This window comes from Sturnus vulgaris, chromosome W (genome assembly GCF_052056855.1).
Source record: "Sturnus vulgaris isolate bStuVul1 chromosome W, bStuVul1.hap1, whole genome shotgun sequence".
NCBI classification, from domain to species: domain Eukaryota; kingdom Metazoa; phylum Chordata; class Aves; order Passeriformes; family Sturnidae; genus Sturnus; species Sturnus vulgaris.
The window spans coordinates 36,809,780-36,836,500 of NC_142282.1; the positions used below are offsets into that span (position 1 = coordinate 36,809,780).

General features: G+C 44.3%; 1 long non-coding RNA gene and 1 pseudogene across 1 annotated transcript in view; both read left to right on the forward strand.

The window, feature by feature from the left end:
* Positions 1 to 26,721, forward strand: part of LOC148220114 (uncharacterized) — a 643,144-nt gene that overhangs the window by 374,118 nt on the left and 242,305 nt on the right. The window lies entirely within an intron of this gene.
* LOC148220115 (endogenous retrovirus group K member 8 Gag polyprotein-like) lies at positions 9,081 to 10,178 on the forward strand (annotated as a pseudogene).

A 26,721-nucleotide genomic window follows, 5' to 3' on the forward strand; every position in this document is an offset into this window, starting at 1 on the left:
CGTATTCTTGAGGAAGAGGAAAAAAGAAACAAATCCACTTCGTCCACGTCTGCACACAATGTCACAAAGAGGAGAAGAACCTAACCCAAAGCAACAGTGTCCGTGTCTATGCAGACTGCCACAGAGGAGGAAAAAAGCCAGAAGCGCCATCAGCATCTCCACACAAACCATCACTGCACCAGCACAGCCTAGACCAGTAGCAGTTGCCCCCGTTCAGAAGAAGAAATCAAAGAGCAAATCAGTCCGCATAGTGACTGACGAGGACGTGGCAGGACCTTCGCACCCAGCGGAAGAGACAGAGCCAGAAATCATCACTCGCTCTCTATCCCTGGGTGAGCTGCGTGACCTGCGGAGGGAATTCACCCACCAGACAAATGAGTCCATCTTGACCTGGCTGCTCCGCATCTGGGACGCTGCAGCCAATGACACCATTCTGGATGGAAGTGAGGCCAGGCAACTGGGATCTCTGTCCCGGGATGTGGTCATTGACCAGGGGATTGGGAGAACCCAAGAAACTCTCAGCCTCTGGTGGTTACTGCTGACAAGTGTGAAGGACAGATACCTTTGTAAAGAAGATCTCCAGGTGCACCAAGGAAAATGGAGCACAATAGAACAAGGTATCCAATGCCTGAGGGAATTGGCCGTGCTGGAGATCATTTTCTCAGAAGATGAGAGATTTCCTAAGAGCCCAGACTGTGTCCAGTGCACGTCACAGATGTGGTTGAGATTTGCACAGCTTGGATCAGAGATGTATTCCCGTTACCTGGCAACGCTGCAGTGGAGGGAAGGTGAGGACATGGTAGGCGTCTTGGCCAATAAACTAAGAATGTATGAGGACACTGTCACAGCCCCATTTCGTACCCATGTCTCATCCGTGGAAACAAGGCTGGTGGAGCAAGTCTGAAGCTTGATTGAAGAGGGCCATCAGAAACTAAAAAAAGAACTTAAGGAAAACAACTACCAGATCTCTCCAGAACCAACAAGAGTTTCTGCCATTAGGAGCCGGCGTTCCTCAGGCAGGGAGAGAAGACACACTCCACGAGGTAGCCTCTGGTTTTCCCTTCAGGAGCATGGAGAAGACATGAGAAAGTGGGATGGGAAACCCACCTCCTCCTTAGCAGCCCGGGTACATGAGCTGAAAAGAGGGACACCAACCACAAGAAGCTCATCTAGAGTCAATGCTGCTCCAGTCTCTCATGTACAGAACTCCAGACAGTATCAGAATGATGATATGACTGATCCTCTTGAAGGGACCTCAAGAACCTATTTACAGGAAGAGAGCGACATGTACCAAGATCAGGAATAGAGTATCCCTGCCTCTAGCCAGGTAGAGGAGAGGGATAATCGGATCTATTGGACTGTGTGGATCCAATGGCCTGGCACATCCGACCCACAAAAACATAAGGCTTTGGTTGACACCGGCGCCCAGTGTACTCTGATGCCATCAAAGTATGTAGGAGAAGAATCCATCTCTATTTCTGGGGTAACAGGAGGATCCCAGCAGCTGACTGTAGTGGAGGCCAAAGTGAGTTTAACTGGGAACAGGTGGCAGAATCACCCCATCGTGACTGGCCCAGAGGCCCCATGCATCCTTGGCATAGACTATCTTAGAAATGGATATTTCAAAGACCCAAAAGGATATCGCTGGGCTTTTGGGATAGCTGCTGTAGAGACAGATGACATTAGAAAACGGAGCACCTTGCCTGGTCTTGCAGATGACCCCTCTGCTGTGGGACTACTGAGAGTTGAAGAGCAACAGGTACCAATCGCCAGAACAACAGTACACCATCGGCAATACCGTACTGACAGAGACTCGGTGATTCACATCCATGAAATGATCCGTGAGCTGGAGACCCAAGGGGTGGTCAGTAAAACCCACTCACCCTTCAACAGCCCCATCTGGCCTGTGCGTAAATCTGAAGGAGAATGGAGATTGACTGTAGACTATCGTGCATTAAATGAGGTGACTCCACCACTGAGCGCTGCTGTGCCGGATATGCTGGAACACCAGTACGAGCTGGAGTCCAAGGCAGCAAAGTGGTACGCCACCATTGATATCGCCAATGCATTTTTCTCCATTCCTCTGGCAGCAGAATGCAGGCCTCAGTTTGCTTTCACCTGGAGGGGCGTGCAATACACCTGGAATCGTCTGCCCCAGGGGTGGAAGCACAGTCCCACCATCTGTCATGGACTGATCCAGGCTGCACTGGAAAAGGGTGAAGCCCCCGAACATCTACAGTATATCGATGACATCATTGTATGGGGCAGCACAGAAGGGGAAGTCTTTGAGAAAGGAGAGAAGATTATCCAGATTCTGCTGAAAGCTGGTTTTGCCATTAAGCGAAATAAAGTTAAGGGACCAGCTCAGGAAATTCAGTTTCTAGGAGTCAAGTGGCAAGACAGACGTAGTCAGATCCCAACAGAGGAAATTAATAAGATCACCTCTATGTCTCCACCTACCAGCAAGAAGGAAACACAAGCTTTCCTAGGTGCCATAGGCTTTTGGAGAATGCACATTCCTGAGTACAGTCAGATTGTGAGCCCTCTCTACCTGGTCACCCGCAAATAGAATTATTTCCACCGGGGCCCTGAGCAGCAGCAAGCCTTTGCCCAGATCAAGCAGGAGATTGCTCATGCAGTAGCCCTTGGCCCAGTCAGGACGGGACCAGATGTGAAGAACGTGCTCTACTCTGCAGCCGGGAACCATGGTCTGCCCTGGAGCCTTTGGCACAAGGTGCCTTGGGAGACTCGGGGTCGACCACTGGGATTCTGGAGCAGAAGCTACAAAGGATCTGAAGCCAACTACACTTCCACAGAGAAGAAGATCATGGCCGCCTATGAAGGAGTTCAAGCTGCCTCAGAGGTGATTGGCAAAGAAACACAACTCCTCCTGGCACCCCGACTACCAGTGCTGGGTTGGATGTTCAAGGGAAAGGTGCCTTCCACAAATCACGCCACTGACACCACATGGAGCAAGTGGATTGCCCTCATCACTCAGTGCGCCCGTATTGGGAATCCAAATCGCCCTGGGATTCTGGAAATAATTACAAACTGACGTGAAGGTGAGAGTTTTGGATTTTCTTCTGAAGAAGAGGAGCAAGTGGCACGTGCTGAGGAAGCCCCACCATATAATGAGCTACAGGAGACTAAAAGACGATATGCCCTCTTCACGGATGGTTCCTGCTGAATTGTAGGCACTAACCAGAAATGGAAAGTTGCAGCATGGAGCCCCACACGACAAGTTGCACAAGCTACCGAGGGACAAGGTGGATCGAGTCAGGTCGCAGAGCTAAAAGCCTTCCAGTTGGCTGTGGATATTGCTGAATGAGAGAAGTGGCCAATGCTTTATCTCTACACTGACTCATGGATGGTAGCTAATGCTCTGTGGGGATGGCTGGATTGCTGGAAAAAGGCCAACTGGCAGTGCAGAGGGAAACCCATCTGGGCAGCTGAGATTTGGCAGGACATTGCTGCCCAAGTAGAGAAATTGACCATAAAGGTTTGACACGTGGATGCACATGTAGCCAAAAGCCGGGCTAATGAAGAACATCACAACAACGAGCAGGTGGACCGAGCTGCCAAAGTGAAAGTATCACAGGTAGATCTAGACTGGCAGCACAAGGGAGAATCATTCCTAGCTCGTTGGGCCCATGATGCCTCTGGTCATCAGGGGAGAGATGCAACATACCGATGGGCCCGTGACCGAGGGGTGGACCTTACCATGGACAGCATCAAACAGGCCAAGCGGGTAAAGCCTCTGTGGTACGGTGGACGATGGTCAAAGTACAGGTAAGGGGAAGCCCGGAAAATTGACTAAATCACCCTTCCCCAAACCCACCAGGGCAAGTGCTACGTACTGAGCATGGTGGAAGCAACTACAGGATGGTTAGAAACCTACCCTGTGCCTCATGCCACTGCTCGGAACACCATCTTGGGCCTAGAAAAACAAGTCCTTTGGAGGCATGGTACCCCTGAGAGAATTGAATCAGACAACGGAACCCATTTCAAGAACGGCCTTATCAACACCTGGGCCAAAGAACATGGTATTGAATGGATATATCATATCCCTTACCACGCGCCAGCTGCCGGGAAAGTTGAAAGGTCTAATGGACTCCTTAAGACTACTTTGAAAGCACCAGGTGGTGGAACCTTCAGAAATTGGGAAATGGACTTGGCGAAAGCCACCTGGATGGTTAACACCAGAGGGTCCATCAATCGAGCCGGTCCTGCCCACTCTGAACCCCTGCACACAGTGGACGGGAACAAGGTCCCTGTGGCACACATGAAAGGTATTTTAGGAAAGACTTTGGATTAATCCCACCACAGGCAAAGGCAAACCGATCCGTGGGATTGTTTTTGCTCAAGGACCTGGTTGCACTTGGTGGGTAATACAGAAAGATGGGGAAACCTGTTGTGTCCTGCAAGGAGACCTAATTGTTAGAGAGAACTGTATGTAAGGTTTCATTTTGTATTATATATCTGTAACAGGGTATTGTTTGCGTATGATGTCGATGGTAATAGAATAAGGGGTGGATTATGTCCTGGGGTAAAATGGAAAAATGTGTATTCTATCACCATCTGTTAAAATGTGGGAGGGGTGGTGATCCTTATCACTGTGGGAGATATCCTCTGCTGATGTGCCATCTGATAAGATCAGGGGGATGGTCATCGTTATCTTTTCACAACCCATCCTTCCTCCAGAAGATATATTATGTTAATGGGCCATTAAGTCCTATTGTGTAACTGATAAGATTCCATCATCCCATTGGGAGATGCTCCAGCCAGGGGGATGAGCCAAACATTTTCTACCTAGATAAAAACTGAGATTTGGAACACCAAAGCAGTCCTTTCCACTGGATCCCAGAGGAAAGTCGGACCTTTTTCCACATCATCGCTGGATCTTCGGAGAAAAACTGCCCCTTCTACAGGAGCACTGCTTCAACTGAACCACATCTGTCATCCAGGAGGACTGCAGCCACCATTTATACGGACTGCTACCAACACCCTGACTGACAGGGTGTCAGGTTGTATTTCTGACTTTGTTGGTGGTTTTTCTTCTATATTATTGCACGTCTTTTATTTATTCTCTTTTCTCCTATAAAATTGTATGACTGACTTGGAGTCTCGCACTGGTTTTACTTTCAAACCAACACAACCCCAAACCTCGCAACCCGGGATCCCCCAAAATTCCACAAATTCTCCCCCAAAATCAACCTGGGACCCCTCAAAACTCACCTGGATCTCCCCAAATCACCCCTCCCCCCAATTCCCCTGGGAACCACCAAGAACCCAGAATTCAACCCAAAATTCACCTGCGACGCCAAAAATCTCCAAATTCGCTCCAAAATGATTGGCAACTTTACACAGTCCATTTTCCCACAAAAGGATGTAGAGCCCCGTGCGCTTCGTATACAAACTAAATGGAAAAAACCTTTCTATTCATTCACAGCAAAAAGACTTCCTATTCCACCGTCTTTTGGACAAAACTGCCTTCACTTTCAAACTTATTCCCTTGCTCACTTACCTGCATAATGCTTAGTCCCTGTTCTGCATGCTCATTTTCTTCACTTTTTCAAGGAATCCTCTCCTCATCTTCTTCTTCCACTGCTTCTTCCATTTCCTGTGCCTAGATCACCTGTTTCTCTGTTAGATTTGTTTCTCCAGCTGATTTTTGACAACTGTCCCTGTCTTGTGGCACCACTCGCTCGAGAGAGGTGATTGGCCTTCTCTGCTCTGGGCTGGGACTGCGCTCTCTTCAAGCCCTGGGGGCAATTTTGGATGTCACAACGTCAGAAAGACCTCAGGCTATTGGAGAAATGGCCAAAGGAGGGACACAGAGAGAGTGAAGAGGCTGGAGGGGAAGCCATACAAAGAGTGGCTGAGGGCATTAGGTTCAGCTGCAGAGAGGACACTGAGCTCACACCTCACTTGGGACCTCTCAGCTCATCTCAAGGGCAGCACAGGGACAGCTTTGCTCTCTGCTCTCTGCGACCCGGGACAGGAGCCAAGGGAATGCCAGGAGCTGTGTCAGGGGACGATTAGGCTGGCTATCAGGGAAAGGTTTTTTCCCTTAGAGGCTGGTCAGGCACTGAATAGGTTCTCCAGGCAATGGACACAGCCCCAAGGCTGCCAGAGATCCAGGAGCGTTTGGCCAATGTTCTCAGGGATGCAGAGGGTGGGACTGTTGGAGTGTCTGTGCAGGGCCAGGAGGTTGACTTTGACGATCCCTAGGGGTCCCTTCCGACTCAGGAAACTCTTACCATTTACCCCTATTTCCTCACCTTGCAAAATGCTCTCAGCTTACTGTTCCACCATATGTTCCACTTCTGAAACCTCTGCTACTTCTTTCCAGTTCAAGCACAGTTCTACTAGTTGCAATCCAAAGATATACCGATTGAAAAACAACCAAAAAGAAACACCTGTTTGGAATGTCGTGGTCTTATTTGGATCTCGAACTATGAAGTCGATTGTGCCTTGCAAGTTCTAAAAGGAAAACAACAACAAAAACCACCCACCACACCGTTTTAACGTAGGGATTTGCTTTCTTCTAAGAAATCCATATCCCTTCTCAAAATGGATCTATTTCAGTAAGAGATCATCTGGAATAGATCACTTACTATCCAAAGAACCTGGAACACTCAAATCCGTAATGATAAGCCTGTTACCTTGCAGTTTTCTGTTCCAAAGGCAAATGAATTTGCTCAAGTGCCGTTTGTAACAAGGACAGAGTTCAAAGTGCGGCTCTGAGAAATGTTTTGGTTTCCCTCTCCTATCTCTATCAAAAGGACTTTCTTCAATGGCTGAAACAATACTTGATATAGTCTGAATTTTAAAGGTCATGAAAATTTTCTCATAAGTGAAATATTAATATAGCAGTCAGGTTTTAAACCAACGGGAATTTTTGTTTTACCTGTATGAAGTTTTCCTTCACACTAAAATGCTGGCTGCTGGATACCTAGAAGGAATCAATTCCCCAAAATGCTTCCGGGTAAGCCATTACGTCATCCATTACAATTTGCTTCAGAGTCCTATTCCTGTCCAATTGAAGGTCCCTGTTTAAGAGACTCAAGTAGGGAGAGAAATAAAATTAAATATGAATACAGTGCCTTTAAATATAAATCGAACTTCCTGATCAATCTCATAAAACCTTTAGGCTAAATGTTGCCAGTGATCTGTTTCTACTGAACAGAATCATGTCCTGGCTTGTTACAGATTAGTTCATTTCAAAGAAAGAAATGCACAGAAGTTAAAATATTTCCAAAGAAGAATTTGACATCCTTCCTTTTGGATGGGGAACCATTCCAACACTGTTGGCGGCCTAGTAGGAGCTCTGGCTCTGCAGCCTGTCTATAGAAAACTACCTTAGTTATGTTAAAGGTCTGTTCAAGGTTACCGTGTCCTTGGCGTGACTATAGGAGAAAAACAAAATCATAAATTTTAACGTTGAGATAAGCAAGAACAAAGGAAAAGACATCTGGGGAAGCAAGATCCTGTTTAGTTGACATACCGTGTCCACTTCAAAGAGTATCTTACGCAATAACTAGACTGTAGAAAGATAGATCTTAGATGAACCAATAGAATTACTGTTAACATATATACGTCTTCTGTGTAACCAATCGTACTCTTTGTAACAAACTCTAAGTAACCACTGAAAACGTATAAAAATCATCTCTTTGTTAAAAATAAAGACTCTGCTCTTTGCATTCATATTGAGTGTGTGTTATTGATTCCTGTTCTCCAGCATGAAAACCCCAGGATCTTGCTGACCCCGACGTGATGATCCGAAGGGGCCAGACTGCTTAACAGACTGACTTTTTTGTGGAGGGTCTCTGTGCGTGCCGCCTAGGAGAACGTTGACTTCCCGCAGCGGTTGCGACCGGGCGTCCTAGAGAGGCGTGAGTGGCCACTGTCGACCAGTGAGTGGGAGCCTTAGACGGCTGTAAAAAATTTGCTGGATGGGAAACACGTTATCAGCTATCGAGAAGGCTACTGTTGATGCCTTAATGGAACTTGCCCAAAAGAAAGGAGAGACTGTTGATCGGTCTTCGCTCATGAATTTACTGTATTGGGCTAAACATCGTGGTTTTGTAAAAGACTCTACCGATGTTGTTAAAGAGACTACTTGGCAAGAAGTCGGGGCAGATTTGTGGGAAGCTATACAAACTGGGAATAAGGAGGTAAAATCCTTAGCTCCTACGTACCGGCAGCTGCGCATGTTAATTGAACAAATGGGTGTTGAAATTGAGCTGGAACTCGCAGCACAGACCATGGTCACTGCCGTTGCTGGTAAACTCACCCAAGAGTCTGCTACTGTCCCACCCGCGTACGTGTCAGCCCCTGCTGCCCGTGGCCCCTATGATGATTTAATACCACCCTGGGACCCTACCGATGTTCATAATGTGCCTTCCTTTGCACCCCCGGCACCTACGGCACCCTCTGCGCCCTCGGTACCTACGGCACCCCCAGTAACAATGAGGGTAGCGCCCGCTAATCCCACTAATACTGACCCCGTGTTACATCTGCCCTCACCTCCCACTTTCGACCCAGCGACTGTGCCTCTTCCCAAAGAAACAGAAATGGACACGGACGATTTACAGTCCACACTGCAAAAGCAGACCGAAACCATGCTTGAACTGTTAGGTGAAATGAAGCGGCTTGATAAGGGTTCCAAAAGTAAAACGATTCGGGAAGCATATAAAAAGGCCCATAACGCCATTCTCTCCGGCCTCAAAACTTTAGAGGAAAATTCTTTTTCTGCACCGAATACTTCTACATCTCAACACCGACAGAACATTATCAATTTGGTTAAGGCAGGGGAGTGGGATATGCCTACTGCAAATCAATTTCTAACATCTAAAGGTTTACCCCCAATAATGCTTTCTGAAATTGAAAACACAAATGTTTCTCATTCTACAGAAAAGGAAGGGACGGGATTGTTAACTACCTTTAATGACTCTTTTCAGCGTTGGTGGAACAAAGGAGGGGAGGGAGGCTCGGGAGGCTTGGGAGGCTCGGGGAGTTCGGGAGGCTCGGGAGGCTCGGGAGGCTCAGGGAAAGGTCCTGACTAAACTTCCATCCCCAAAGACCCTTCTTTTGACATGAATAAGAGGTGGAAAGGAGTGGTAACAAATGCTGAGTTGACGGGAGATTTTCAGTTTGTCTCAGCTCCGGTGGTGCGAGGAACTGGTGGTAATAATGCTTGGCAGCCCTTAGACTGGCAAATGATAGCAAGGGTTCAAAAATCTGTTATGGACTACGGTGTTGATAATCGCTTGGTAAGGCGACAAGTAGAAGCATTGCTAAAATACCAAGAACTCGTCCCTGCCGACCTTAAGGCTATGTTTGAGCTTATACTAGGACCTACTAGTTATATGTTATTTTTAGCAAAGTGGCAACAAAGATAGGAGCTTAAACAATTAGATAATGTCAATTTGCCACAAGGTGATCCTCTACGCTTTGCCACGCTAGATATGCTTATGGGAAATGGTCAATTCATCGATCCACAAAGACAGGCAATGTTAGGGGCTCGCATTTTAGCTCAAAGCAAGTCTGCTGCTTTAGAAGCTTTTAACAACTTGCCCCAAGTAGGTAAGCCTCGACAACCTTATTTACATATTCAGCAAAAGGAAGATGAATCCTTTTTGTCTTTTGTGGACAGGATTAAAGAAGGAGTAGAGGTAGCACCAGATGTCCCTCCTGATATGAAAGATACTTTAGTAAAAGAAATAGCTATGCAAAATGCAAATGCCACCTGCAAGCGATTATTAGCAGCATTACCAGCTCATATGACAATAATACAAATGATTGAACAATGTTCACGAGCCCCTTTAGAAATTGAAAAGGACAAAGCTCGAATTCATGCTGCTGCTTTAGCTGCAGCCATTACTCAAGCACACAAGCAAGGGAAGGGGGACAAAGGCCCTCCCAATACCTGCTATAATTGCCGTCATACCGGACATATTAGAAAGCATTGTCCTTCAAGTTTGGCAAAACAACAACAAAATAACAATACGAACCTCACATCTACATCATTTGTGGGCACTTGCCGCCGATGCGAAAAGTTTGGCCACAAGGCAAATGAATGCCTATCCAAATTTAAAAAGGATGGGACACCGTTGGCGGGAAACGAGATGAGCTGCAAGGGGGGGGCGCTGCGAACAAAAAGAACCCCTCAGTAGCCATGGCTGTCTCTACAACATGCTCCCCGCCACAAAAAGGAGCGCTGGAGTCGATTTGGTAACTAGAGACTCCGTGACTATTTTTGATGATTCTGTTACCGTCATCGATAGTACTACCAAAGGTCCACTAGGTGGCGGTATGGCCGCATTATTGCTAGGGAGATCGTCGGCCACTTTAGACAGCATTTTCGTTTTACCTGGTGTAATTGATGCTGATTATAGTGGTGTTATCAGAATAGTAGTGAAAGTCTTTTCCCCACCAATGTTCATTCCACAAGGTAGTGTAATTGCTCAACTTGTTCCTTTTCTTCCCCAGGTTCCAACAGCTACTAATTCACAAAGATCTGGTGGTTTTGGTAGTACCGGACCCTTAATTGCCTTTGCTCAAGTCATGACTAGTGATAGACCGACCCGGCAAGTAACCGTAAAATTGTATTCTGATAATATCGATGATTCCGAAATACTTGAACATTCAATGATGCTAGACACTGGGTCAGACGTCACCATGATACCACTAACTGCTTGGCCTCAGCAGTGGCCCACTACACTCTTAAATGAGCAAATCTTAGGAGTTGCTGGAACCACCCGTACTTTACAAAGTCAGGAATTCGTAGAAATTACTGATAAAGAGGGAAACAAGGCTGTAGTAAAACCTTATGTACTAGACACTCCTCTTTGGATCCTTGGTAGAGACACGCTTAGTCAATGGAATGTCATTTTAACCAACCAACATTTTCAGGGGCGGCCACTGAGCCGATAGGTGCTCGACCCACTATACAACTAACATGGAAATCTGACCAACCAGTATGGGTGGCTCAGTGGCCTATCACTAAAGATAAATTAGAGCATCTCCATTCATTAGTACAAGAACAATTAGCCTTTGGTCATTTACAACCTTCTATGAGTCCCTGGAATACCCCCGTTTTTGTTATACAAAAAAAGTCAGGAAAATGGAGATTTTTACATGACTTAAGGGCAGTCAATAATCAAATGCACTCTTTAGGAATTCTGCAACCAGGTTTGCCATCGCCAGGTGGTTTACCAAAAAACTATCACCTGTTTATTATTGATATCAAAGATTGCTTTTTTAGCATTCCGTTGCACCCTGGAGATACCAAATGATTTGCATTTAGTGTGCCCTCCATTAATTACAGTGCACCTATGAAAAGATATGAGTGGGTGGTACTCCCTCAAGGTATGAAAAATAGTCCTACAATTTGTCAATGGTTTGTAGACCAAGCCTTACATCAATGGAGACTTAATAATCCAAATTTTCTAACATATCATTATATGGATGACATTTTAGTCGCAAGTGAATTTCCATTACCCCACTTAAAACAAAAGGAATTATTGCTAGAATTAGAAAAGTGGGGATTGAAAGTGGCAGAAAAAAAAGGTGCAATTCTTCGACCCTTGGTCTTACTTGGGCTTTAAAATAACACAAGCTTGCTTTGTGCCTCAAAAGGTAACTTTACATGCAAATATTGAAACAGTCAATGATGTGCAAAAGCTTCTAGGAGACATTCAAAGCATACGTGCATGGGCAGGTATTTCAAATCAAGACTTAGATCCTTTAAGAAAATTGTTACAAGGTTCAAAGGACATTAATGATAAAAGGGAATTAACCCAAGAAGGGAAACAAGCCCTGGAAATAATTGCTAAAAGTTGCATTGTACAACTGCTTTTAGGTTTGATCCTACCATACCAATAAACCTTTATATCATTAACTACCCTGCTGAACAAATGGCTATAATTGGGCAGGAATCATTCAAGACTTTCTTCTTATTGGAATGGGTGTTTTTAGCATGTAGCCCCACTTCCTCTGTTACAAGACGTATTGATCATTTAGGATCCTTAATTCTGAAAGCACGCCAACGAGTGCATACTGTTTTTGGAGTTGATGCATCTTCTCTTTATGTGCCCATAAATAATTTGTCTCTTTGCACTGAACGGCAATCACTATCATATACATTCACTACAGCCACTATTGGCTTAGAACTTGATAATCATTATCCGTCACATGCCTTGTTTTCCACTAACCTCCCACTAAAAGATCAAACATTGCGAAACTCTAAGCCAATTCCCAATGCGATCACTGTTTTTACTGATGCCAGTGGAAGGACCAAAAGGTTCGGATATGCAATATGGAAAAATGGCAACTGGGATGTCGTAGTTTACCAACATCTGGAAGGATCAGTACAATTACTTGAACTCAAGGCTATAACCTTAGCTATTCAACACTTTGACTTTCAAGAAATTAATCTCGTTAGCGATTCCTTGTATGTTGCCTCTATCTTGGAAAGAATTGAGGACGCATTAATAGGTCGAATCTCAAACTCCTTATTTTATCATGAACTCGTTCTTCTAGTAAATGTAATTAATATCAGGCACCATGCCTTTTTCTCAACACATATCCGCAGCCATCTCAATCTACCAGGGTTTTTATCAGAAGGAAATGCCAAAATTGACCAAATCGTATCCTCACCAGCCATTGGACTCAGTAATTTTGACCTTGCCGTTGCCTCTCATGCCTTTTTTCACCAGTCAGCATTAAGCCTACAGAAGGAATTCCATCTAACAAAACGAGAGGCACGAGGTATCATAGCATGTTGTCCTGATTGTGCAAAACTACCCCCAATCCAGTTACAAGGAGTGAACCCTTGTGGTCTCCACCCTAGAACATTGTTTCAATCAGATGTCACAATCGTGCCATCATTTGGACGCTTTAAACATGTACATGTCACTGTTGATACCTGTAGCAGACTAGTATGGGCAACGCCTATGATAAACGCCAAAAGTAAGGCAACCTGCAGACACTGGTTAGAAGCTTTTGCAGTGCATGGTGTCCCACAACAAATAAAAACAGATAACGGTCCTAATTATGTTAGTTCTACTTCACGTGAGTTCCTACTTAGATGGAACATTACCCATGTCACAGGAGTACCTCACAATAGTACTGGGCAAGCTATTGTAGAACGCAAACATCAAGACCTTAAACGCCTTTTCTCTGCTTTACAAAGGGAGGGGAATGTCACCCTCTCTCCACAAGAAATCGTAGCAAAAACATTGTATGTCCACAATTGGAAAATGTGGATGGAACGCCCTGAGCTAAAAACCCAAATGTTGCCCATTACACTGCATTTTTGCAAGGATGAATCTTTGACTGTTCATAAGATACAAGTATCTGTATGGGAACCCCAATCACAACAATGGACTGGTCCCCACCAATTATTGACATGGGGACAGGGTTATGCTTGTGTATTAACAGGTGCTAAACCTAATTGGATCCCAGCCAAGTGGGTCAAGCCTTGGATATCAAAGATTGAGGAAAGTGGAGAAGACACGGAGCCAAATTCAACGGTGGACAAATAGAGTGCAAGATCTCATCCCGATCCCAATCATTATTCTCAAGGAACCAATAAGAACACACCCTAATATCCCAGACTTTCCAGATGTGATTGATTTCCATAGACTAGTACAGAAATATCTTAGATCTAGAATACAAGAAGTATTATTTCCTCGTTGCGGTTGTGTAGTATGGAAATTAGGAACTTTCTTATGTGGAAATTGTAAAAGGGAGTATAACTCCAGTGATATTTATACTTGCTTTTATGGATGTAATGAATGTCAGGAAGGCCAATCAGTAAGACCTTTAGAATCACTTAGAAAGTTGTTAAAACTGCCTGACTTAACTGTTAGTGAAGCTATAAGCTTATTTGAATCAATAGAAGAAAGGAATTTAGCATCTGCCCCTCAGGTCCATACTGCTCTTCTAATGTGCCTCTGATCGAGGAGGTAGGAAAGACCTCCTGGGTGTGTGAACAGTGCTGCTTCCTCTATGGCTTCAGAGCCGCTGCTAAGATCTTCAGGAAGGAGAGGGGAATTGTACCAAATTTTAGATGATTTTTAAAGTTGCAAGTGATTTGCTATCTTAAACGTCTGAGTTCCTAGAACTTTGAATGTGATCAAATCTATGAGTGAAGAGATGATGGTGCAGACCAACTTCTGATTCCGGTGATCCAAGAATCTGCACTCCTCCTTTCTACTTCTTTTACCTTCTGAATAAGGCATGGATGTGATGGTATGCACAGTAATACTGATGTGCTATGGTTTTTCAATGATAGCAGTCTTCCTTTGTCCCATTCCTAAACTGTGGGCATTATTTGCCTTAACCTTGTTCACTAGGGACATTATTCTATATTCTTACATGAAGTGAAAAGCACTCTTTTTCCATACCTTCACACAACAGCATTAAAACAAGGCCTAAGTAGTACAACCAATGTTCAAAGATGCTCTACCTTTTAAGTTGACGATACAAAATTCATTCCTTGTTCTCATTTGATCTCAAGAAGAAAGGGTGTTCTCCAAATACTCCTTCAGCTCTTCCTCACAGCTCACCGTTTTCCTTTTTTCTAAAATTGTATCCAGATCACTTTCATCATCTAAGGCCACATAAAAATTCTCGTAAAAATGGTTTCGTAGATACTAAATTCTCCCCAACTATTTAGGATTCAAGGAAGTTAATTATGCACATATATTCTACACCCAGAAGAGAAAGCTACCTCAGCAAAACTCATCGCCTATGAAAATCTTCCTAGATAATGAACACCTCTGACACTGCCACCCCAAGTTGCTTGTTGAAACAATGAGAACCTCACATCCAATCAGACTCTAGACCTGCACAAGATCTCGTAATAGCAACTTGCAGCCACTTTCTACAGAAAGCAGCAGTGATCTCTATCACTGTTGCCATACCAAGAATAAGACAGGACTGTCCATTCAGCGTGAATCAAGCAGTTAGCAAAAATGCACCTGACAGAATGAAACTGAAGAGTAGAAATTCCCATCTAAAAGATTACATTTTTAATTTTATAGCAGGTATTTTGAATTTCAGAGGGCTCTTTGCATTAAGAAGTCCTGTCTTTATAGCACACCCTTGTTTTTATGTTTCTACCTGTATTATGGCCATTTAGCCGTCTCCTTAAAATCACTCCAAGGAAAAATATTCAAGTGAACAAGTTCTTTCTAAACTGCTGGAAGGTGAGATAAATGAGTAAGAGGATATGTAACATGATAAAAGGCTGCCAGAAATTTTACGACTCGTATCCAACATGGCGTCTTCTATCTGGACAGTTAAAAAAATCAGTCTCCAAGTAAACTGCTAAGAATACGGATTATCAAAACTTCTGTTTATTCCGGCACCATAAAGCACCAAATCACATTCTATAATTTATTCCTTTAGAAACGACTGCCCGACTTTTTTTATGTATAGAAAAGATTGGAAGACATTTGGGAGATCATTTCCAGCTATTACTAAAGTCTGATCTTAAGCAGGCTGGGTCATATGTCGTTCGTGGCTATCATATGTATTTCAGATAGAAATGATCATAAAAATACAATCTATTTATATTACAAATAATAAACACAAGAATTATGAACACTTCCACATGAAACTCTTCCACACCAAACTGTTTCTTTGGAGTGTTTTGTCACATTATGGACCTCTTTCTAAGGTGACATCAATAGCCTACCACGCAGAAGGCATTGCAGGTGGGAGCACAGGAAGAACAGACTAATCCCAAGGAGTGATGAAAATATATGTCATCAAATAAAAGGAACGTACATCCACGTGCTCCACTTCTTCTTCAAACCTACATTTTAGTTTCTCAGTCATCTGAAGCATGTTGGAGTGCACAACTTCAGCATCTTCTGCTGTGCAAATGTTCATATCCAACAGGGTCATCTGAAGGAAAAGAAGAAGAAATTATTGACATGCACAGAAGAAATACTGTGTGGCTTTCAGAGAGCCTGGCTAAACGTAGTGTTTCTTTTCTTGTGATGGACAGAGATAGATTCATCCTCCTACTTGCCATATTAGATTAGTAAACAATACCATCTGGTTGTACACAAAGGGAGAAATTGAGGCAGAGGTGGAATTTCTTTCCCTTGATAAGACAGATTTAGCACAAAGGCTGAGGCTCCTTGCATCTTCCACATTCACGCAGGACAGCACTCCCTTCATTACTGGCATTTGTTACGGCTTTTCCACATTTTAAGTACAAATACCAGCTACTACTGTGAAACCAAACGGATGGCTTACTTTTTGAACAGAGTAAGGTGGAGGTTAAAAAGGAATTCCACTTGTTATCTCAATGTTTGGCGCATCCTCAGATGCATTTTACTCGAATGACACATTGGACCACGGCTATCACAGCCAAAAGCTGTGGCACTCAACTTGCACATCTGCCCTTTCTCCTGACATTTGCCCTCAACCAGCTCATACTGGATGCTCATTTTCTCCACGCACTCCACATTAGGGCTGTGTGAATGCTATGGAACTGACCACAGTCAAAATTCCCATCTTTCATAGTGCAGTGTGACATGGAAACATGACAGAGGCCATGTGCTCTATCCCAGCACACAGAACAGATTCCCGCAGTGCCTACAGACCTTTGCCTACAGACACCAGACACTACCAGCCAAAGAAAACAAGACATTTTCATACACAGCTCTTTATCATTATGCTTCAATTTAGCAAGATACTTACAATCGCTACCAACTTCTTTGCTGCCATACAGGCTACAAACATCCCAACAGGATGTGCTCTGGAGCAAGCGAAGGCAGACTCAGAGAGGGAAGGCATGCTGCAAGGACACAGAGAAAGGAAGTATCTCCAATACTTCCCCTCTTCTTCTCATACTTCCCCTCTTCTTCTGCAAGAGTTAAAAAGGAGTATTTTTGTATGATTGAGAAGGGATCCATGTCAAAATTAACTTTTGATTTCCCCCAGATTCATTCTAACCTAGCCAGTTCCTGCGAGATCTTACCATGCACAGGTGTTTGTACTAGCCAAAGGAAAGCCATGCCACAGGCAGCTTCTTTGGCTCTTACTGCCACCTCCAAGCAACTGAGAAGGTATGTGGGAACACACGGAACAAAGAATACAGCAAACATGCACTCTCAAAGCACCTGTCTGCCTCATCGTTGCCCGGGAGAAAAGAAAATATTGCTTGAATTCCAGACTGTTCTTAGGATTTACCGACATACCTAGACTTTTGTTTCAGTTCTCCAGAGTTCTGCACCATTTGCTTCCATCAGATTTGGCACGTGTTGGAGGAAACAAGGTGCTATGAAAGTAGGAAACAAGAGTCAGGTATCCTAAAATACAAACCAGTCAGTACTTCAAATATAAAATTATGAATGGGAATATCCATACTACTGGGCTTTCTTTCATTTACAGCCATCTTGGCAATGAAAATAAACCTGAGATTGTTGTTGTTCAAGGCCAACTGTTTACTGCCCGATAACAAACTAACTGTCATCTACCTTGTTCCTACATCCACCGTAAAAAACCTCCCTGTACAGATCGTAATGCATTGCACCCACAGCAATGCTTCCTGTGTTCAGGATGGATATTCAAAAGTTGCAACGTTAGATTTCTATACAGACTCCTCTCTTAATTTATTAATCAAATAAAATCCCACGCCATGGAGAAAAAATGCCTTGACAAAAGCACCAACTTCTAGGTCTCCACCCATCTTTGCCGATTTCTACTATGTTTCAAGATTTACTTCAGCATTCCTCCATTTTTAGAGCCTGGTCGCCACCTATTAAGTGTAGCTGGGGCACTGAAAATTAAGAATGCATTTTCTCCATTCAAAAGAGCTGTACAGAAATAGATGTAGACCCTGCCTTACCGCAACATTTAGCAATCACACATTGACAGGAAGCAAAGTGCATTTTGTAGCCAAGTCCTTCATTACCTCCAGCAACAATTGTTTTCCTTTATGCTATAACCTCTTTTGCCATACCCGATATATTGCAAAACCTTCAGTCTCTGTTCACTGAGTACCAACTGCTCCTTTATCAACTTTTCCATTTCCATATTCACAGTTGGGGGATTCTGTATTTCTTCACTTGCCATAAATTCTCGGCAGGATGGAAAGTAGATATGTAGAATGGAATCACATGATATATGTGATATCATACGCGATATCACGTAGAAAGAAAAAATGATCAAGTATTATTTTGATAGAAACCAAAAGTGGACACTTGCCACTTTGTGTTGCTCATTGTCCAAAAGAAGACTGCCACATTTCTGACCTGAAACTCTGAACTACACACTTCTTCTGCATGAGCTTCCAGTCCTTGACTCTCCCTTGCCATTTCAGTTGATGCCATTTTTCTTTCTCAAGCTCTGATTTCATTCGATTCAAGAGTAGCTTGGCAGTTGCCCTCTCATTATCCAGCAGTGCTCTCTTTATATTCTGTGTATTAAAAAATAAAACCTGAAGTAGAAGCAGCATACGACATGCAAAAACAAACAAAAAATTGTCTCTTCTACAGAAGATGAGGGGAGAAAAGAACACAAATGATAACCAATACCCTGCCAAGTAGAAATTTCTTCTATATTTCAGTGATTGATAGGCAGAAAAAATGAATTTCATTTGGGGAAAGAAAGACATTCTAGGAATATTCAGACTGCCATCTTGCCCCAGGTAAAACATTTACCATGGCCTTAGCGTTAATGACCTTGTGAACATTAGCTTCCAAGGGGAAGGATATTTCCTCCAGTTTCACAGAATACTTGGTCAGTACATCTGCTATCTGTGCAATCAAAGAATACAGAAAAGCAACAACAATGAAAAGTAGAACTCAAAGATCAATTTCCCAAGTTAAAATCTACATGAACAAGACAATTGTTCCATTTAAGTGAATTCGATTTAATTAATTCCTTAACTACATAAGTATCATTCTCACGTTCAAGAACAGAATTCAAAGAATCAACGTTGCTTCTTCTGAGACATTGAAGCCTGAGTAGATTCCAACTTCAAATCTATTAGGACTTCATGAAAGCAATACCTGCGACATTTAGTACATGTAAACTACAAAGACATCTAGAACAGCTCTAAAAGATGAACAAACCCATGAACTTTGAAGGAGACGCTAGCAAGAAATGTGGAAATAGGCTTTATCTGCCCAGTGCTTTTCCCAAAAGCTTGGGCACTCCTTGGCATCAGTGAGAGTCTCTGTCTCATTATTCAGCAGCTGGCTTAGGGTAAAAAAGGATGCATGCAATCACTTCATTCCTGTTCATGACATAAACCTTTTGCATCATCATGGAAGCCATTTACTAGGAAATATAGCCTAAAAATTAGGTGTCAGACTGGGTACATATCTAGATTGCTATGAGCAAAACCAATTTCTTTTTAACAGGAAAGCCATACAATATGCCTGCCATGGAAAATATTAGTCTACTAGCCCTGCACTTCAACGGGCAGTGAGCAATTCATTACACCAAATCTAGGTTTGGCAAGGAGACAGTCTATTTATTACAAGCCCCTAGTTCTAGAACCAAGAATTCAGGAGTTGCTCATTCCCAATGAAAATCTGTCCATTTCATACCTTTGGGGTTTTATGCTTCTGTTCTTTACCTGTCTTGAGTGTGGCTTTCTTGGGAAGTCAGTGATGGGTGTTTTTCCAACACATTTCTGCTGATTACATGGTAATTGCATGGCATCAGCAGACATCTCTGAATGTCTCTTTAAAGTATGCTTTTTACTCTTCTTAGAGGACCTTGTCTTCTTCTTTCCTTCACCCCAAAGGTGGGCTAAGTGAGCCTTCAAAGAACCATCATCTCAACAATTAGAATTCTTTCAAACCTACTGAATGGAGAACAGAGGCAAAAAAAATTTAAAAAAACTAGTATGCGAAAGACAGCAGAAGAGAAAGGTAAAATAATGAATCCTACATGCCACATGCATAACTCTCTTCATTCGAGGGTATTTTCACAATGAGAAAAAAAAAATCATCTTTTCCTCAGAGAGGAAAAGTGGAGTAACTGGATTGTGTTGCCTTGCTTACAGTTACCAGAAAAGTCAACAGCAGAGTTGAAAACTCCTGAAGCTGGCTAACTACACCTCTAAATGTTTTACTACTGTGTTATGATTCTGTCTTCAGTTAATAGAACCTGATATACAACAAAGTGATGGGAGCATATGGAGATGCATTGGAGAGCGTACGCTGGAGGTAACACATTCATTTTTTACTCAAACAAATCCAAATTAGAAATGCTGAAAATGACCTGGGGCCATTTCAACAGCCAGCAAACTGATTAACACAACCAACCTTTGGCTTTTATTCAATCCTTTGCTTGTTTTACCTGGGCCTTGAAGATCTGTCTGCAGCCTTCCTCTCTGCAAATATATCACAGTCGTCCTATTGAGAAGCCATGGCTCATCACAGCTGCTTGGTCAGGCCTGCTTCCAGAAGAACTGGCAACTACAAGCTGGGAGCCAAGAGATAGAACACTTCACTTGGAAAAGTGCCTTCCATGAATCCTAGAATCCCAGAATGGTTTGGACTGGAAGCGACCTTAGAGATCATGGATTATCTTCTCCCCACATCCTGACATGGGCAGGGACACTTTTCCACTAGTCCAGGTTGCTCCACGTCCGCTCCAGCCTGGCCCTGGACACTTCCTGCCATGGGGCTCCCACACAGCCTCTTTGAGCAACATGTGCCAGGCCTCAGCACCCACACAAGGAAGAATTCCTTTGCAATATCCCATCTACCCCAGCCCTCTGGCAGTTTGAAGCTATTCCCCCTTGTCCTGCGAATCCAGACCCTTTTCCAAAGTCCCTCCCCAGCTATCTTGGAGCCCCAGCAAACACTGCAACGGGCTTGAAGGCCGCCCTGGAGCCTTCTGTTCTCCAGATTGGACACACACAGCTCTCCCAGTCTGTCCTAGAGCAGAGGAGCTCCAGCTTTAAAAGCAGCTTAGCAGCCTCCTACCCGTGAAACTCGACACCACCACTGGCCTTCCGGGCCCTACGTATATCGCTTCGGGTGTCGCTCGGGGTCACTCCCAGCTCTCTCCCCGACCCTATGGGGCCCTCAGGCGATGCTGCTCGGATGCCACTATGGCCCCTGTCAGACCAACGGGGGCCGGGGGGCCAGCCCAGCCTCATGCACAATCCACAGTGTCCTCGGCGGCTGCTGCGGGCTCATGGTGCCCCACACACCCAGAAGCAGAGCTCCAGAACAGAGGATCATAGCCCCACATTTGTGTTCGTCTCTGCACAAGGCAGGCCAGAATTGCCATGCCCGGGCATTTCAGTTCAGCACCAGGATGAGAATACACCAGCGCCATGGGGGAGGAAACCTCTAAAGACTGCCCAGATCCTGACTCTCAACTCAATGCCTAGGCCCTTGCCATTCCTGAGGATACACTAACGCCTCTTTTGCCTTGCTGGTAAGAAGTGCCATTGTCCTGGTGCGCAGCTAAAGGCAAAGCACAGGCAGGCCAGGGCAAAAGCTGGGGCAGTGCCCTTCCTCACACCTTCGCTGTTGTGTACTCCATGCAGCTAGAGCGAAGCAAGAAGGACGCGAGGGAGAAGAAGGCGTTCTTCAACTAGCCCTCTGTCAAGCAGCCGTGAAAGGGCGCATAACAGACCGCGTCTCACTGCCCTTCATTCTACACACTCGCAGCTCCCTTTGCCTACTTGCAAAAGTTGCTACCAGAGCAGAGGGGCCAGATTGAAGAGGCAGTACCTAGGTTCACCTTGTACTTATTGCACTTAAGCCACGTCCAGCTCCTCGCTGCACTCTGCATTTCCCTTCTCCAGGGCATTTATCGTGGTGCTGTGTGCAACTCGGCGCCTAAAGTGACCGCCAATGTTTCCACAGTGGGCTGCAAGGGAACCAAGGAGCAGCACAAGCAGCAGTGCTTCAGCTTCCTCCTTTCGATTGCTAAGGGCGCTTGGGAAGGCAAGCGAGAGGCAGCCACCTTCCTCTCCTAGTAGCCTGTATCGTAGTGCACACAAGCACGGTACTTGTGCGGCTTTGTTCACGGCCCTCACCACGCCTGGCGCCGCTTTCATTCCCCGGTGGCCAGAAGCTGCTGAAGCGGCGCCACACAGCCAGCAGTGTGCCGGCAGCCAAGTGCTCAAGAACGCAGCTTCTGCCCAAGCCCGCCTAGGGCGTGCACCTTTGTTCTCAGAGCTCCGTGCAACAGTCTGCCTCTCTCGCAGTTCGAATGGAAAACGAAAGCTTTTCGCCTATGCCCTTCACAGAGATCTGTTGTCAGGACAAGAAGGTCATGCGGCCGGAGCTCGCCCCTCTCACGATCCACTTTTAATACAGAGCGGGGGTCATGATGTTTCTTTTGATCTTAAAAGTGCAAACAGGCAAAGTGCAGGGGAGAAAATCAGTTTATTCAACAGCACAAAATCAGTTTATTCCACAACAGCAATGCATTTCATCAAATGCCAACAACTCAGTTACTGTAAGGGGGAGAGGTATTGGAAACAAAGTATAGGGAGAGGGGAAGGAAAGAAAGGGATGGGGGAAAAGCTACCAACAGACGAGACGGGCGTCCTCACAGGTCATCCGATAGACGAGTCTTCGTCCGTGGGGAGATCTCAGGGGTCTTCTCCAGGGGGTAGACGGGTCTTCATCAGTGGAGAGATCTCAAAGGGTCTTTCTCAGAGAGTCGCTCTTTTATAGTCCTTCTCCAAAGCAAGTGGCCTCTGGCCAAGAGGTGGGAAGATTTATGGACCATTGTGTGGTGCTGCAGGAGACAGGTACGGTCAAGCACTCCTCAGTTGGTGGTACAACACAACCTCTGGTTGGTGCCATGACAGCACAGTCCAGTGAACACAATACACCAGCACACAGTTACGAGCATCCACCTTGGCCGGGCCAGGAAACCATTGTGCAGAGTCAGCCTGGGTGGGGGTCATAGAGTTCTCCTTGCGACGGTCGGGAGGCAAAATCGAGGGGAACTTTGGACCGACCTTTACACCACCCCGTGACTCACGATCATCGTCAAGAGCACTCCTTTGTAGAGTCCTGGTGGAGTCTTCAGTTGTGGTGTCTTCAGGACTCGTCCAAGTTGGTAGCATATCCCGGAAAACAGAGACAGGAAAGTAGGAAAAAGATAAGGGACAGGATAAGGAAAAGGAGAAAAAAGGAAAACAAAAAAGATCAATTATATTCAATTATTGATTACTAACAATCTTAAACAATTTGTTCAATTCTTTAATTTTTCAATTTTTGATTAGAAATAAATCAAATTTTTAAAGCAAAATTTTGATTAAACAATTTTAATTGCATTTTGAAGATAATCAGTTCTAGTTAAAAATCATATTTTATCCTATTTAAAACCTTGTGTCAATAACCCTAGGGATGCCAACAGTAACCGATCTGGATACATTTGTCACAGATGCCAATTGTGCTAACCATTTCATTATTCTCCAACTCATAATGTATAGGATTGCTGATAAAACAAAACCAATTAATACCAAAATCAAGAGAACAATGGTGGGATGACACAATTTGTTCAGGACACCTGTAGCAGTAGGTGACCACCCAAATAGAGTATCCCACCACCTGTGTTCAGCATCTGTCTTTACCCTTTCCAAAACACGATGTATTTTTTCCACATTGTGATGAACAGCTATTAGAGTTTTCTGTCCGTTTTTCTTGATCTTCTCCAAAATTTCGATCAAATCTTGGTGGAGCATCAATTGCTTCACCAGAGAGAGGTTCATTCCAATTGGAGTGGGCAATAGATGGTGGATCAGTGTGTAATTTGACTGCAAAAGATGGTGAGAAGTAACTGGGGCTACATAGGAAAAATCACATCCTGAAATCCTAGTAAAGTTACAGACACAAAAGTTTGAATGATTCTTAGTATTCACTACCAAATTTTCTATGAAAAAACTATCACAAGCAGTTCTAAAGCATGCACATCCATTGCCTACATATACCAGTACTGTTTCAGGAATTTCGTTTGGATGAATTTCAAAATTGCAAACGTTCTGTTCTGTGTCCAAGCAGATATCTTGAGCTCTAATTGCATTACTTTCACAGATAAAGCCTTGTTGTTCCCGGACAATGCAAGTTTCCAAATTGACAGTTTGCCACCTCCCACCAATTTGATGGGCCCATTCCCTATGCTCGAAAGGATAGAGAATAGCTCCGTCATGGTTCAACCCTAATGCAATGATGGGGAATATTGAATGCACTGAAGCATTATGTATAGTCAGTACAAAGGCTGTGGCTGTGTTTGTGCTGGGATCATAGGTAAAATTTACTAAGTTCCACCAGGACTGGAATTCCTTTTCAAAATCAGTGGCACTGTCCCAGACTATCTTTCGAATTTCAGTGGGAAACGTGCCTTCCTCACCTTCTCTTATAATTAAAGCAGCAACCGACTGCATCCACAACTGGGCCTGGATACAACTGAGAGCCAAAGAGATGTTATTTTGTGTAGCACCAAGTGCATCGATTATCAATTTGTGGTCATTTACATTTACCTTTTCCCACCTTAGTAATATGCTTGATAACAACCACTGTTGAGTCCCCAAAGCTGTTAAGGTTGTTTGCAGGGGCCGTTGAAATTTGGTTACATCTCCAGCTGTGGTAGCCAATTTATTCATTAGTACTTCTGAATCGATGCTATTCAAAATTCCCAATCCTGTTCCCAAAACACCGGTTATGTCTCTTGCCATTCTTTTTTTGGAAGGATTCCGTTTCCGCAGCCAGGTTGTCCATCCCTCAAAAGAAGTCTGTAGAAAGGGTGAACAAGCTGGCTGAACTTCTGAGACATTATTTTGCATCAGCAATTTGATTTGTTTGAGAGACCATGCCGGATTAAACAATATTTGTTGTTGGCCAGTTTTTCTAATTACGTATGGCCCAAATTGAAAAATGGTAGGGCTCAACACAACCGGTGGTTGGGTGGTAGGTGTTACAACATTAACATCAAGTTCCCCCCTGTATTTTGTATCATTTTTTCCACACATGATTTTATAGGAAAATTGTATAGCAGTTAAATTTAGCCAACAGTCTTGATTTTGGGTTCTACAATATAAAGTCCGGCCATGGGGTCCTATGCCATAACTGTATGCAGGTTTGGTGAGGGATCCAGCCACTAATTTACAAGTTATTGCGACGTCATCACCTTGCGTCACCACGAAAGGAGGGAAAACCTTGTTTTTGTCATCCAACACTAAGGGGGTGCTTACACCATGGTATGCAACTACTGCGGTCAGTGTGGGTTTTTCTATGGCATTTATTTTGAACCTATAGGTCAGACCTTTCAAGCTGGACTCATCTGTTGTGTTATTCTGCCAGGAGCATGTTACATAGGTTGGTCTGGTTAAAGTAAAGTTATGCCAACAGTCAGTAAGTTCATCCGCACAAAGCTTTGTAACTTCGACATTGTTGGCGTCAGGGTCCAAGGTATAGTTACCAACCTTCCTTTGGCCACAGCACAGTATTAGGGGGACTTGCTTTTTACATGTCCATACTGTCATGGGGCAGAGACTCGCTGTGATGTTAGGGTGCAAGCTACTAGTTATATCTGATTTTAAGTAATTCCCGGCAATTGCAATGGTAGTGGCTTTCTCATGAAGGGATTTCTCCACTTTTCTGCATCCTACCTTGATTTATTCACCAATTGTTCCTATTAGTACCCTAGCCCAGTCCTTTTTGTCCCAACCCCAGTCACTTGAAGGGCATACCTCAGAATCGTGCAGTACTACGGTCGCAAGGCTTGGGTGACGATCTCTGGGGTAGGGTCCTAAAGCACTGGTATATCTGATGGAAGCTTCAGACCACGGCCACTCGGCCGAGTTTTGGCCATGGTGTTGTGGTAGGATACAGAGAAGTATCAAAAAGGTGATCATGGTTTGTCCGGTTCCCACATCCCTCAGTGTTCTTCTGTGAAAAGTAAACACAACAGAGTCTGCCACCAAGAGGCAGGAGGTCAAAATGATGGAACAATCCAACGGGTACTTATCCGATGCTCCTTTCCCAGAGCATTGGTGGCTACCCATGCATATTTATTCAGAGGAGTTTTTAGTACCAGTGGTACTTCTCCTACAGTAGGGAGGTTTACTAAAACAGGTTGCCCAGGGTAATGGGCTGGATTTTTAGGATCATTAGGTCCCTGTAGTGCAGGAATGATGCTTGGGGCTTTTGGACAAAAAGCAGTTATTTTGGGACACCCGTTTACCCCCCATCTATCATTTATACCTTTTACAGCTTGCCATAATCGAAGATCCCAACTTCCCTCATGTGGTTTTAGGAGTCGCTTCAGAAGACCATTTGTCCTTTCTACAATCCCGTTGGCTTGAGGGTAATAGGGGGTGTGAAAAGTCCACTTTATTCCTTCCTCCCTTGCCCATTCCTGTACTACTTTAGCAGTAAAGTGAGACCCATTATCAGATTGAATCTCCTGTGGCTTTGGAAAAGTTCCAAACCATTCTTGTAATGCCTTAACAGTGTTTTCTCCCGTAGATCTGTTAAAGGCTTCAGCTTGAGCTAACCCTGATATTATTTCCACTCCTACCAGCACGAAATGTTTACCACCAGACTTCTTAAAGGGACCGATATAATCTACCTGCCACGCGTCCCATAAGCCTTTACCTTTCCTTAAGTGCAAAGGGTCATCTTCCAAAGGATGCCTTTCTAGTCGTCTGCGGCATTGTTCACAAGCTGATATGCATGTTTTACACATTTCCCTGGTGACAGG